Source organism: Pantherophis guttatus, chromosome 2 (genome assembly GCF_059756535.1).
Source record: "Pantherophis guttatus breed Tessera chromosome 2, ASM5975653v1, whole genome shotgun sequence".
Lineage (NCBI taxonomy): Eukaryota > Metazoa > Chordata > Lepidosauria > Squamata > Colubridae > Pantherophis > Pantherophis guttatus.
Window position 1 is genome coordinate 51,221,782 of NC_142064.1, and position 13,039 is coordinate 51,234,820.

Consider the following 13,039-nt stretch of genomic DNA (forward strand, 5'->3'; position numbering starts at 1 on the left):
TGATATATAGAGAACAGTTAGATATGGGAAATATAATATTTCTATGAAACAAAGATTACCTTTCTCATTTTGTTAATCTTAAAAAGGAAAGTTTGTATCTTAAGCTATTATAAGGATGAGTCTAGAGATAGAGAAGTTCTAGCATTGCTCTATGAACTGCTGTGCAAGCACTAATGATACTGTACAGCACTTTCTATTAATATATATTTTGAGACAGTGCAAAACTGTAAGTCATCACGCAAATGAAAGTGTATGTCTGTATTCTGGTTCCATTAACAAAAGTAAAAATCTTGTGGAAAATTGCACATAACAAAGACCATATAGACAATTTAGGATCCAGCCTACATCTAAATGTCTATAAACATTGCTTACATATCTGAAATGGCACTTCCAAAGGTTTCATTTTTAATATGTTTGAAATTCCAAATAAAATATTGATCCAATATATTGAAAACATCTTGCCTTTACCAGTTATTTTTCTCCAACTCTAGTTTGCTGATTCTATAGCCAGATCTATTAATAAGCTAAATTAAATAAGCTGGCTGAAGTGTTTTTTTTAATGTTTATTTTGTGATTCTGAAATTTTCACAGTTGACTACAGACATGTGCCATGTGATAAAATAGAATATGTAATTCTACGCAGCCGACATAAAAGATAAACTATGAACATAAAACACATGAAAGCAAGACATAAAACAGTATAAACAGAGGCAAAACCCAATATGTTCAACAGGCCAAACTATTTGCTAGATGACCTTGCCCAACATCCTTGCCTAGTGCCCAGTGCCCAGAGGAATATCCAAATTTTTAAACTTTTACGAAATCAGGCACATCCAAATCTTGGGATATATGCTATTCAAAATGTAGGTGCCCAGAGAAAGAAGGCATGCCTCTAGGGATCCACTGGGTAACATTGTTTGATATAGGGAAACCAAAGCCTGCAACTTTGTCAGATCTCATGAGATGAGCAGACGCAATTAGAGTAGGGTGGTTCCATAAATAATCTGGTTCTTTATTACCATAAAGTGCTTTATAAATGATAATCAACTTATTGAATTGCATCTAGAAGCCTTTAGGAAACCTGACAAATAGTGTTGGGTATACCATCTTGCATTCATTGTTACCCACACACCTGCATTCTGGATCAGTTATAATTTCTGGAGCTGACCAAGGCATCCATGATTGTGAACAGGGCCTGCAATTACCACATAAGGAAGACTTGTTCACAGACCCCATTCAGCAAGAGATATTAAGCTTAGCAGCCCTCCAAATAGCATGCCAGTAAGAACAAGGAGAGTGAAACCTTATCCAGAATTAAATATGAAAAACTTCCAAACTCAAGGGCTCCTAAAACCTGCAATTCCTCAATTTTGCTTGGTTGAGTTGAAGCCTGATTATCTCCATCTGCCTCCAAAAGAATATTGATGTCATCAATTGATCAGTCTAGGGTAGTTATAACTAAGTATTGTCAATGTAGTGATGATACTTAACTGCGGACTCATGGGCTGAGTTGGCTGTTGTTTATGCCTGGTGTAAAGCATAAACCTTAACATTTATTAATATGTAACAACTTATCTATCTATCTATCTATCTATCTATCTATCTATCTATCTATCTATCTTTAAATTTGTATACCACCCTTCTCCCTGAGGACTCAGGGCGGTGAACAGCCAAGTAAAAGCATAAACTACAAACATTAAAATACAATTAAAAAGATATATATAAATTTGGCCCCATGATTAAAAACAATAACAAACAATTAAAAACATTTTAAAAAGTGTTAGGCCAGCCCAGCTTGCTGGAAAAAGAACGTTTTAAGGGCACGGCGGAAGGCACTGAGGTCTTGGATTCTCCTTATCTCTGGGGGCAGCTGATTCCAGAGGATAGGTGCCCCCACAGAGAAGGTCCTCTCCCTGGGGGTCACCAGCCTACATTGTTTGGCTGATGGCACCCCAAGGAGGGTGCCATCAGCCAAACAATGAATCAGCCAATCAATAAAATATATGAAATGTATTGTATTAAAAAGAAATAAAGTTAGCTTTGCAAAGAGGAATAAGTTTTGTTGTTGCTGTTGCTGTTGTAATGCTTTTGTTCCAACTCTGTTGAATGTGATTTCTTTCAGGAAAATAAAAATTCAATTTATTTGTGCTATTGTTCTTTAATGAAAGTCTTCTTTTCTAAGCATCATGGAGTCTATTGAAATGCTGTTGGTTTCTTCATGCATCTTGATTTCTGTAGGAAAGTAATTCTGGGAAATTGCTAGTGATACACTTTCTACTATTGGAAATAAGGAACTAGTATATTCTTTGGCAATATATTGTAGCACTGAAGGATATATTCAGAAGCATTGTACTATTGCTAATGGTTCATAATCCTATACTCTGTTCCATTTTGTACTTACTTTATGGACATTTATAAAATACTCAAAGAATGTAAAATTATCTAAGTCCTTTTAGCAAGACTATACCATGGATTTTTATGAAAGCAGAGTTTTTAAAATAAACTTTGATAAAGCAGGGATGTCAATACTGAATAGAGACTCTTTGTATCTATTTTCCTCTAGTCAAAAATCTGCACATAAGCCATTTATTTCCAAAGATGAATAAAATCCCCAAATATTTCTGAAAGTTTCGCTCAAAAAAGCATAGTTGGGAAGTTTTGTGATTTTTTTTAAAAAAAATATACATAGAGGTATAAGAAAGAAATTATGACAATGAAATTCACATTTTAAAATTCTAAGCGGGAGAATTTGCATTAGGACAGGATACCAAGACATTTGCCTAAAGAAGGCAGGGGTGAAATGCTCTGAAGTCTGCTACCAGTTTGCTTTGTGCGCATGTGCATCACAGGTGCTAAGAAGTCTTTTCTGAGTCTGCAAAGGTAAGTAGAACAGCAAGGGCGGGGAAATAGCTGTGCTGCACGATTGAGATTTGCTAGAAAGTAGGATTTCCTGCTTTCTAGAGACTATAAATCATGTGGCAAAGCTGATTGTCGCACAGCTGATTGTCGGAACTTTTTAAAAACCTTTTTAAAGCATTTTTTTTACTACCAGTTCTGGCAAACCGGTAGTAAAAAAAATGCTTAAAAAGTAAAAAAAAAAATATTTCACACTATCAGCTGTGTGACAATCAGCTGTGCTTTTTTTAAAGCATTTTTTTACTACTGGTTCCAGTGAACCGATAGCATTTTTTACTACCAGTTCGGGCAAACTGGCCCGAACCGATAGCATTTCACCCTTGAAAGAAGGTACATCATGGAAATTGGAGTGGAAAATCACACACATTGGAGAAGTTAGGATCATCAAAAGCATAAAATATTGAGGAAAATTGAAAATAATAAAATAGATTTAGATCTTTCTTTAAAATGAATTTATTTAAAATACAGATTGGATTTTCTAAAACAGCAGAATAGAATGTTTTCTAATTCAGACAATTTGATGTACAATGTACTTGATTTATAATCACTTCTATTGGTCCTCTTATCAGTGAAACTGAATAAGAATAATACATAGAATGTCCAATATCTTTTGCAGAACAAATATGCTTAGTTTTTTTTAAGCAAAATCATCTTAGGAGAATTTAGATTTACCACGTGCATTCACTGTTTACAGAGTATAAAGGATTTTAAAATAAATATGCATACAGCAGAATATACATTTCCCCTGGACCGATTGTTGCACCCAATTTATATTTTACAGAAATTTTAATGTAGCAACTTCAGGATAAACTATATATTCAAAATGATTGTTATATATTTAATGCATTAGTTGGCATTCCAATCTTGAGTTTATGAATAAGCCTTAATGCATATCTTTAGCTCAGTTTATATATTAACTAGTCTGCTGGAATCAAATAATATATCAGCTTCATTGAATTTGAGAAATATACTGTAGTGGATATTTGATGTCTTGGTTGGTATATCATTTGGATTTATGTAGCCAACTATGTTTTTAAAAATGAAGATATTAGATCTTAGAAATTTTGCATGTCAGAAGCAGCAAAAATCACCCATTTCCTTTAGAAACATTTCAATCTTTTTTTAAAAAAAATTCTTATAAATTATTTCTATTTACAGTATTTGCTTTAAAAATTGTTTTACAGCATGCACTCATTGTATGACTAGTATAATCACATACTATTTTTTTTAAAAAAAAATCTTAATGAATATTTATTTATTGTGCAATAGGAAAGGTAGGATTATCTTTTCCCAAAGGAAATTCAAGGTATCACAGCAAAATTTCTTCGTGTGAATCTTGCCTAATTTCCTGTATGTTGATCAAGGTCTGCATTCAGAGAGTTCTATAGATTAATATGATACACTATATATAATAAATAGACACAGATCACAACTATTTTATTCTTTGTATGGGCAATACTCTAAAACATAAATAGTATTTCAATAATGAAATTTACATTATGATGAAAGACATTTGATAAATCCTGTGTGAGCATTTATTTTGTACTAATAGTTGTGGGCATTTGTAACAGAAGTTATTTTGTAAGAATCACAAGTGTAATGCAGCAATTTTTAGATCAGATTCATAAAGAGAATGATGAACAAAAGATAATTATGTTATTCATTTAATTAATGCTGAAAATATCAATAGTCTAGAACAGTAGTTCTCAACCTTCCTAATGCCGTGACCCTTTAATACAGTTCCTCATGTTGTGGTGACCCCCAACTATAACATTATTCCTAAAACCATTGAAAATATGTGTTTTCCGATGGTCTGAGGAGACCCCTGTGAAAGGGTCGTTCGACCCCCAAAGGGATCGCGACCCACAGGTTGAGAACCACTGGTCTAGAACAAGGGTGTCAAACTCAAGGCCCGCGGGCCAGATCTGGCCCATGGGATGCTTAGATCTGGCCCGCAGGGCTGGCCTGGAAACAGCAAAGGACCAACCAGTGGTGCCTCTGTCAGTGAAAATGGAGCTCGTGTGTGTGTGTGTGCGCGGCCCCCCATGCCCCGTTTTTGGTGTGATGCTTTCCTGCAGCCCTCTGCCAGGAAAACAGAGCTTAGGCCTCCCCAAGCTCCATTTTTGCTGGCAGAGGGCTATCAAAACAAACTAAAAACAAAACAAAAGTGGAAATGTTTCCCTTTTTGCATTTGAGCATGCAAGAAGGGACAGGAAAGGAGAAAGTGAAAGAGGAAAGACAAAGAAAAAGAAGGGAAGATGGGAAGAGAGCAAGGAAAGAAAAATAAGGAAAGAGGGGAAGGAAGAAGGAGAATGAAGAGGGAAGAAAAAAGAAGGGAAGGAAGGAAGGAAGGAAGGAAGGAAGGAAGGAAGGAAGGAAGGAAGGAAGCGTCTCAGGGAAGTCCTGCCTTAGCACTTGACCACCACAGGTGCCCCCGACATGAGTCCCATGTCACACCCACCATGGCCACGCCCACCATGGCCACAGCCATGATGGCTACACACCCCAGCCTTCCAAGGTCAAACACAACTCTGATGCCACCCTCAATGAAATTGAGTTTGACACCCCTGATCTAGAACAATGAAGTTTAATACTAGAGACCTATATTTCTTAAATGATCTTGATAGAAACATTATCCATTATTTGGCCTTATTCATTGTCACATATTCTGATTAAAAAAAAAGTTGAACTATATTTTTCTCAAGGAATCCTTACCAAAAGAAATGGTGTTGAACAATTTTTTAAAAAAAGGACTGAAAACAGAACATCTATTTTCACTTAGTTGCCTTATGCAATGTGACTAATCTGATATATTTTAGAAGTTAATCAAATTTAAACTACTACAATCATTTGAAAACCACAGTATCTGCTGCTGTGGCAAATCATCAACCATTTCATCCATACCGACTAATAATCCACACATTACTATATAGATCAGTATAATAATCATAAACTTATTTGCTTATGAACAGCTTTGTTCTGTTGTTCATAATAAAGCAAACCAATGCCAGCAATTTACAATCTGAAAAGACACAAAAGTTGTTCACTGTGCAGGACCCAATTTATTTCATTAAAAAATAATCTTAAACATTAAATACCCGTGAGTGGAATTGAAAATACTTGCTTATATAACAACTGACTATTGTCTAAAAGACAGAGCCAAAGAGTCCTTCCTTCCTTCCTTCCTCCCCTTCCTTCTTTCCTTCCTTCCTCCCTCCCTCCCTCCCTCCCTCCTCTGTCTGTATTAAAAGAGGGATTTGCAGGACCATATAGTCAATAGAACTCTTATATTCCAAATGGACCCTGTTACAAATGAAATGTATTTGAATGAAGCAGAGGCAAACAGCCTTCTATGGACAACCCAATCAATCTTTCAAGATATACTCTCTGTGTCTCTTGCCTTCTTATTAATCTCCTAAACATAACTTTTAAAGAAAGATATCTCTTACATCTATTCAAACAGCCCAATTTATTCTGCTGAAGCCAAAGCATACACATTCTATATGTATTGCCCTATGATTAATCACAACAATCAGTAATAATATTCAGAGCAATTTATTCTATACGGAAAAGAATAGCTTGCTTCAATTTAGAAGTGAGCTTGCAAGTTTGTTTCTGCAGATTAGTCCCACTATATTTGAAGGATAGGGTTAGGGAATAGGATAGCAGTATTTGGTTATGAGCTGGATCATACTGAATACTTTTAAGGTTCAATTAAACTATTGGGCTTACTTTCCTCTTTAAAATAATTGGAATTAAATTAAAAGTGATTTAATTTTACCTAATCATTTCTTATGTAAAAACACCTTACACCTACATTGTGTAAATATACAATTTATATAAGTATAATCAGATATCAGATTATGTAAGTATAATCAGATATACATTTAATCACAATTAAACTGGTACAGAGATGATGATTGGAAATAATTCTAAATTGTTCCATGTTTCTTTCTTTGGATGTTCCTTCTAACATTTCCTACAGATGTCAACAGCATCTTCCACAAGTGCGGTATCCAGCTTTTTCTGAGCACTTCTTTTATATTTGCCCTTATCTTTGACTCAGTGGTAGGTTTCAATTTTTTTTACTACTGGTTCTGTGGGTGTGGCTTGGTGGGTGTGGCATGGCTTGGTGGGTGTGGCTTGGTGGGTGCGGCAGGGGAAGGTTACTACAAAATCCAATTTCCTCCCAATCAGCTGGGACTCGGGAGGCAGAGAATAGGCGGGGGCAGGGCCAGTCAGAGATGGTATTTACCGGTTCTCCAAACTATTCAATATTTCTGCTACCGGTTCTCCGGAATTGGTCAGAACCTGCTGAAACCCACCTCTGCTTTGACTGTTCTTTTGGTGTGTCTTCCTCATCACTTCATTATCCAGATTATACAGGAAATCATCGGGTTCTAATATCTGCTGCCTGTGGGCAATGAAAAAGTCACTGAGGTTGTCTTCATTGGTGTGAGATGTGGGCAAAAGGCATTTCTCAAGAGGCCTCAAACTGCTGCCATCATGAGAGATTAAGCTCTCATTCTTTAGAGTCTGCTCAGTGTCTGGTTATTGGTAGAAAATCTTTTGATTCTGAAGAATGTGAGCATGCCATTATTTTTTTCTTCCAAGCAGAATAGGAAAAAAGCTGGCCAGATGCCAAACCTTGCCCTTCTGCCTCTTCTCTAGCACTGAATTCTACAGTGATATATTGTAATTCTAATTCTAATGATAACTGAAGCTCTTCCAGCATATAGTCGGGCATTATAATTATAGCAGTGCTCCATTGGATTCTTATAATATTGTCCACCAAGGAGCCTTAGCACATCCTGTATCATTATGACTATGTTCCCCTCTGTCATCTGTGGCTGAGAAGTATGGAGTGGGCAGGGGCACCAGAGTTGATAGACTATTTGTCAAGTTTCTTTTCTAATAGCGATTTGACAAAGCTGAAAATAAATTAGGAGTCTCTCCTTCAAATCTAGCTTTCTTTTCTTAGTCCTCTATCTTTCTGCCTGTTCACTTCATTGGAGAAAATAATGCTTAGTTTTCAAAGTTATTGTAATGGTTACAGATAGATAACATACATAAAGCACTTAAGAGTACTTAAAATGACTAGAAAGCGATTTATTATTTATTTATGTAACCTACTGGCTCCTTATAGCTGAAAGCATTGCTACTATATGATTAATTTAAAGGGCATATCGGTTGCCAGAATTTTAAATACAGAAACTGATGTTTTTATCAATAAAAACTTCGTTGATTGATTTTAGAATTCTGTTGTTAGATTTGGTTGGAATGCCAAGGCAAATTATTTAAGTATAGGGGAAAGTGAACATTTCACAATAATTATTAATTCTCCATTGAATTGTAACAGACATTTAAAAAAAGCTTGTAAATTGAATTGTAAGTAAGAAAATAAATTGCAAATATTTGGGGTTAATTTTTACTAAGTATCATTTGGAGAGATTGTCATTTTCTGTAGTTTTGAAGGTACAGCTGCCAGTCGGGAAAATTAAAATATTTATTGAACATCATAATTTCCATCATGACCTTGATGACTTCATCCTATATCAGATACCACCTGTTTATTTTCCCAACTCCCCAAAAGAACTGAGTTATTTTTTTAATCCATTTTTTTTCTGTTAAAACTGGTAGCATATTACCATATCTTTTCTCCAAAATTCTGAATAAAGACCAGTTTAAATGTTGAGATGAACAAATCTCCCAAGTTTAAATTTATTTTGTTCAGGTTTGTGTTCAAGGGTTAACCAATATTTATTTTAATTTCTTTTGAATTTTTCAAGGTCATTTTTAGAAAAAGATATGTCCATAAGCTGTAATAATATTTTATCTTATCAGTATGAGATGAAAACAAATAGGATTTTTTAGTTTCAAGAATTTATTTTCTTCTACAATTTTTTTAAATACTCTCTTTTACGTTAATAGTAGGGATCAAAAAAGTGCAATACAGCAGTTTTCAAAATACTTTAGTGAAAAGCTCAAGCCATATGGAACCAATGAAGAAAATATAATATTTTAAACACTTAACATTTGTTACCTACTTCCTTCCTGGGGATGATATTGAAAAATAACCAGCGGCTTGAACATATGGCTTGATCATATGCTTCCTTTCACCATTGGGTTTCAGATTTGCTAGGAAGGTTGGCATAGCTGGTTGACAGGTTTGGCTCCTTCAGAAAAGATTGCTTTTACCACTGTCTTTGGTTGAATTTTAGGCACCACTCATCTTTTCTGGATAAGACTCTGAAGAATTATTATTGATTTACTTTTCTGGAATGACATAAAAAGCATGGCAAGTTAGCAAGTGTGGCCTATTTTGGGCAGGTTAAAAAAAAAATCAAAAATAATTTGCTATGCATAGTTATGTGCTGAAGACTACTATGTAAGAGTAATAATTAATCTGAACATTATTTTTAAGGAAAAAATCCATCTATGCTTCAAAAGTAATATAGAAGATTTAATACTTTGCTTACGCTAATGCAGCTTGTATTCACTAAGAGTTAAAAATATTTTTATATTATTCCAAATCACAGTTTGTTTAACTGTGGATTAATGAGTAAGCCAGAATGATATGATTCACACATCATAGTAAAACAAATTATAATTAAGAAATTACAACAACTGATCTGTACATTCTTTAAACCAAAAACAAATTAATCAGATTGATATTTAATGTGATCTCTGAATCAAGCCACAAAATGCCTTTCCCCACAACTATAGTGGAAATATGTAAAATTAGTTTATCTTTATTAAGCAATTCTTTTTGTACTATATACAAGGCTATACAAGCAATTAATAACAAGAAGAGCAAAATGGTGATGAATCAATTGAAGAAAGCAAGTCCTTGACCAATAAAGCTATTGAAGTCCCAACACTAGCCAATTAAAAGCATTTGAGTTTAAAATCAGCTTGTTTAAATAAGAAACTTTGTCCAAATAATTTAAAATACTATTCTGTTGGTAGAATTTTCTAACATTTGCATCAGTGATTAGGTAAAGGTAAAGGTTCCCCTTGCACATATGTGCTAGTCGTTCCTGACTCTAGGGGGCGGTGCTCATCTCCGTTTCAAAGCCAAAGAGCCAGCGCTGTCCGAAGATGTCTCCGTGGTCATGTGGCTGGCATGACTAAATGCCAAAAGCATATGGCACGCTGTTACCTTCCCACCAAAGCTTGTCCCTATTTTTCTACTTGCATTTTTTGCGTGCTTTCGAACTGCTAGGTTGGCAGAAGCTGGGACAAGAAATGGGAGCTCACCCCGTTACATGGCACTAGGGATTCGAACCGCTGAATCGCCGACCTTTCTATCGACAAGCTCAGTGTCTTAGCCACTGAGCCACTGCATCCCTTTAGTGATTATATAACATATAAAGATAAGATTTTGATGCCTGATTTTTGTGTTATTTGGGATTTTTAATCTGCAGGTTTTTTTGCATGTTTCAGAAAATTCATGTACAGTAGATTTTGCCCTATCATTTTTCTTATCCACTTGCTTTTAATGTTATTATATGACTGTGACATTTGATTATTTTATAATGAGAGAGTTATAATAATTTATAACATTGTAATTCTGAGCTCCTTAATAAGTACAATAATTTGCAAAATTAATAAACAGGATTGTCTATAATTATTTTAGTGGATTTTTCATAAACATGAGTACTATTATAGTCCATAATTTCAGATATTTAAAAGCATCTTCATAAGAGCACCATACAGCACTACCATATATGCATGACAGATACACAATTGTTTAATCTAAGGCTTACTCTCTGATATACAATTTATTTCAGAAAATGTTAAAATATTAAAATGCAGTAGCAATTAGTATAGGCCTATATGCTATATACTATATATGTATAATGTGTGTATATCATTTATATATTCAGTTGCCAGTAATGGTAACTGAATGTATAAATGGAAATATAAATAACCCATCCCAAAGAATACAGTATTGATATCAATAAAAGCAAATAACGTTTTCTCAATAAAAAATGAAAACTTCTAAAAAGTAAAAGGAAAGGGAAAGATGAGAAATAAGAATTAGAAAAAATTTCAGAACTCTTGAAAAGAGAAGTAGCAACTATTATCTATCTCAAAAACATTGATTTTATTCACCTGCTCTCGATGTATTTGTTTCCATCCAGTAGCCCTGTCATTCACAAAATTCTCAGTCTCACACTACAGTCACAGTCTACAAGGTTAGAAGCTCTTTCCAATTCATCTAATTAGTGGGAGCTGTGATTCTCTAGTATGGCTCCCTATCTGAGGTTTCAAGCCTCCAGGAGTTTTATTTATTGCTGTGACACTGAACCATTGTGATGATTGGCTCCACTGTTAGCTTTACAAAACTTTCATTTTATTGCATGTTATTTATTTCTAGATGCAATTACTATCCATTTTTCTATTTTTAAACTGCCATGTGTTAATGCCTTAATTGGCAACGTGTGGCATATAAATAAACAAAACCAACCAACCAATCCAGATGGAGAGAAAAGTTTTTTGTTGTCGCACATTGGACATCAACAAAGCAACGCTGATTGCATTCTCCCAATTTTAACAAGTTAACGAAAACTTCCCTCAGTACTGCACTTGTAATTTGCAGGTATAGTTTACAGTATCAGTAGCATAAGCCCCTCACCAATCAGATGCAAAGGTGATTGTTCTTTGTCTCTAGTGGTAAAGCGGGAATCCACAAGGACTCTATCAGAAACTGTGGCTTTGACCCAAGTATTCCGTTCACCTTGCCCAATCAAACCATCCAGTCCAGTTGGAACACAAGTGGTTTTACTGGTATGCTGTTTTTTTCCCCTGCCTAAATTCAATTAGCAGAAAAATTCAATCACAGCACCTAGTACAGTCCAGAAGACTTAAAACAATGCTGCTATAAATGGCAAGGGTTTTTTTACCTCTATATCATGAAATAAAAAACCAATGGGGTTTTTTTTTTTTGGGTGGGGGATTTCCAAGCATTCAATTGTAGGCTTTGATTGTTTTGAATCAAAATGTTTTATGTACAATTCATATTTGATGAATTTTGATCCTTATGCAAATATAGTCTTCTGGACTATGTTAATATTGACAATACTTTTGTATCACTATTTTTATTATTTTATACTAACCAGAACATACCGTATTTTTTGGAGTATAAGACGCACCTTAGTTTTTGGGGAGGAAAATAAGAAAAAAGCTGATTGGCAGGTGGGTCAGCCTCCTGGAATACCCCCAATCAGCTGTTCCCAGAGGTGAATTTTAGCAACAAGTTCCTTGGTGCCTTGCTTTTTTTTCTGCCTCTGAAACTTCTGAAACTCTGTTTCAGAAAAAACTTTTCTTCCTGCCTGTGAAAGCCTTGAAACAGAGCTTCAGAAAAAAAAAAAGCCTCTGAAGCTCTGTTTGTGGGCTTCTTTTCTGAAGCTCTGTTTGGAGGCTTTTTTTCTGGAGCTCTGTTTGGGGGCTTCTTTTCGGAAGCTTGGTTTCTGATGCTTTTTTCAGCCTCTGAAACCGTTTGAGAAGCTGGGCGGGGCTACATTTGGAGTATAAGAGTCATCCAGATTTTCACCCTCTTTTTGGAGGGAAAAGGTGTGTCTTATACTCTGAAAAATATGGTACTTGGATATAATCTGGAAATAAATTCTGTAAAAAGAAATATGTGAGATGTTTATGCTTATCTCCCTTCTGCATATAGAACCATACATGTACCCACGCAACAGTGCTACATGCATGATTTCCATTTATTTGATCTATAGATGCAGCAAGGGTGACATGTCTGGTTCAAGATAGAAGACAATGTGTGTGGTAACCAAACAGATCCTTGATAATCTCCAGAAGAATAAGGCAGTTATTTGAGTGTGAAACATGATGTTTTTTCCTCAGTTAGAATGTTATCAAATAGTTGTTCCAGAACACTGCTGTAAATCATAGTAGGAATGAGTATCTGCTGGTCAAAAGATGAAAATATTGGCAAAAAGATGTCAATTGTTTAAATATATAAATATATATTTTCAAGGTAAACTTTTTTCTTCACCACTAATACTCATTCCTCTTTTATTTTAACTGCAGTACTGTGTAAATAGTTGCTGAGGCCTTAGAATCAGATGACAATGCTGTTTCATTGTTTCCAATC

General features: G+C 34.9%; 1 long non-coding RNA gene across 5 annotated transcripts in view; it reads right to left on the reverse strand.

The window, feature by feature from the left end:
• Nucleotides 1-13,039, reverse strand: part of LOC148115107 (uncharacterized) — a 197,644-nt gene that overhangs the window by 164,213 nt on the left and 20,392 nt on the right. For 4 of the 5 annotated variants that reach the window (XR_015732175.1, XR_015732177.1, XR_015732174.1 and 1 more), the window contains exon 2: nt 8,964-9,192. This is a non-coding gene — a long non-coding RNA (uncharacterized LOC148115107). Of the gene's footprint in view, nt 1-7,241; nt 7,331-8,963; nt 9,193-13,039 lie in introns of all 5 variants that reach the window. The other variant, XR_015732173.1, reaches the window with a different exon arrangement.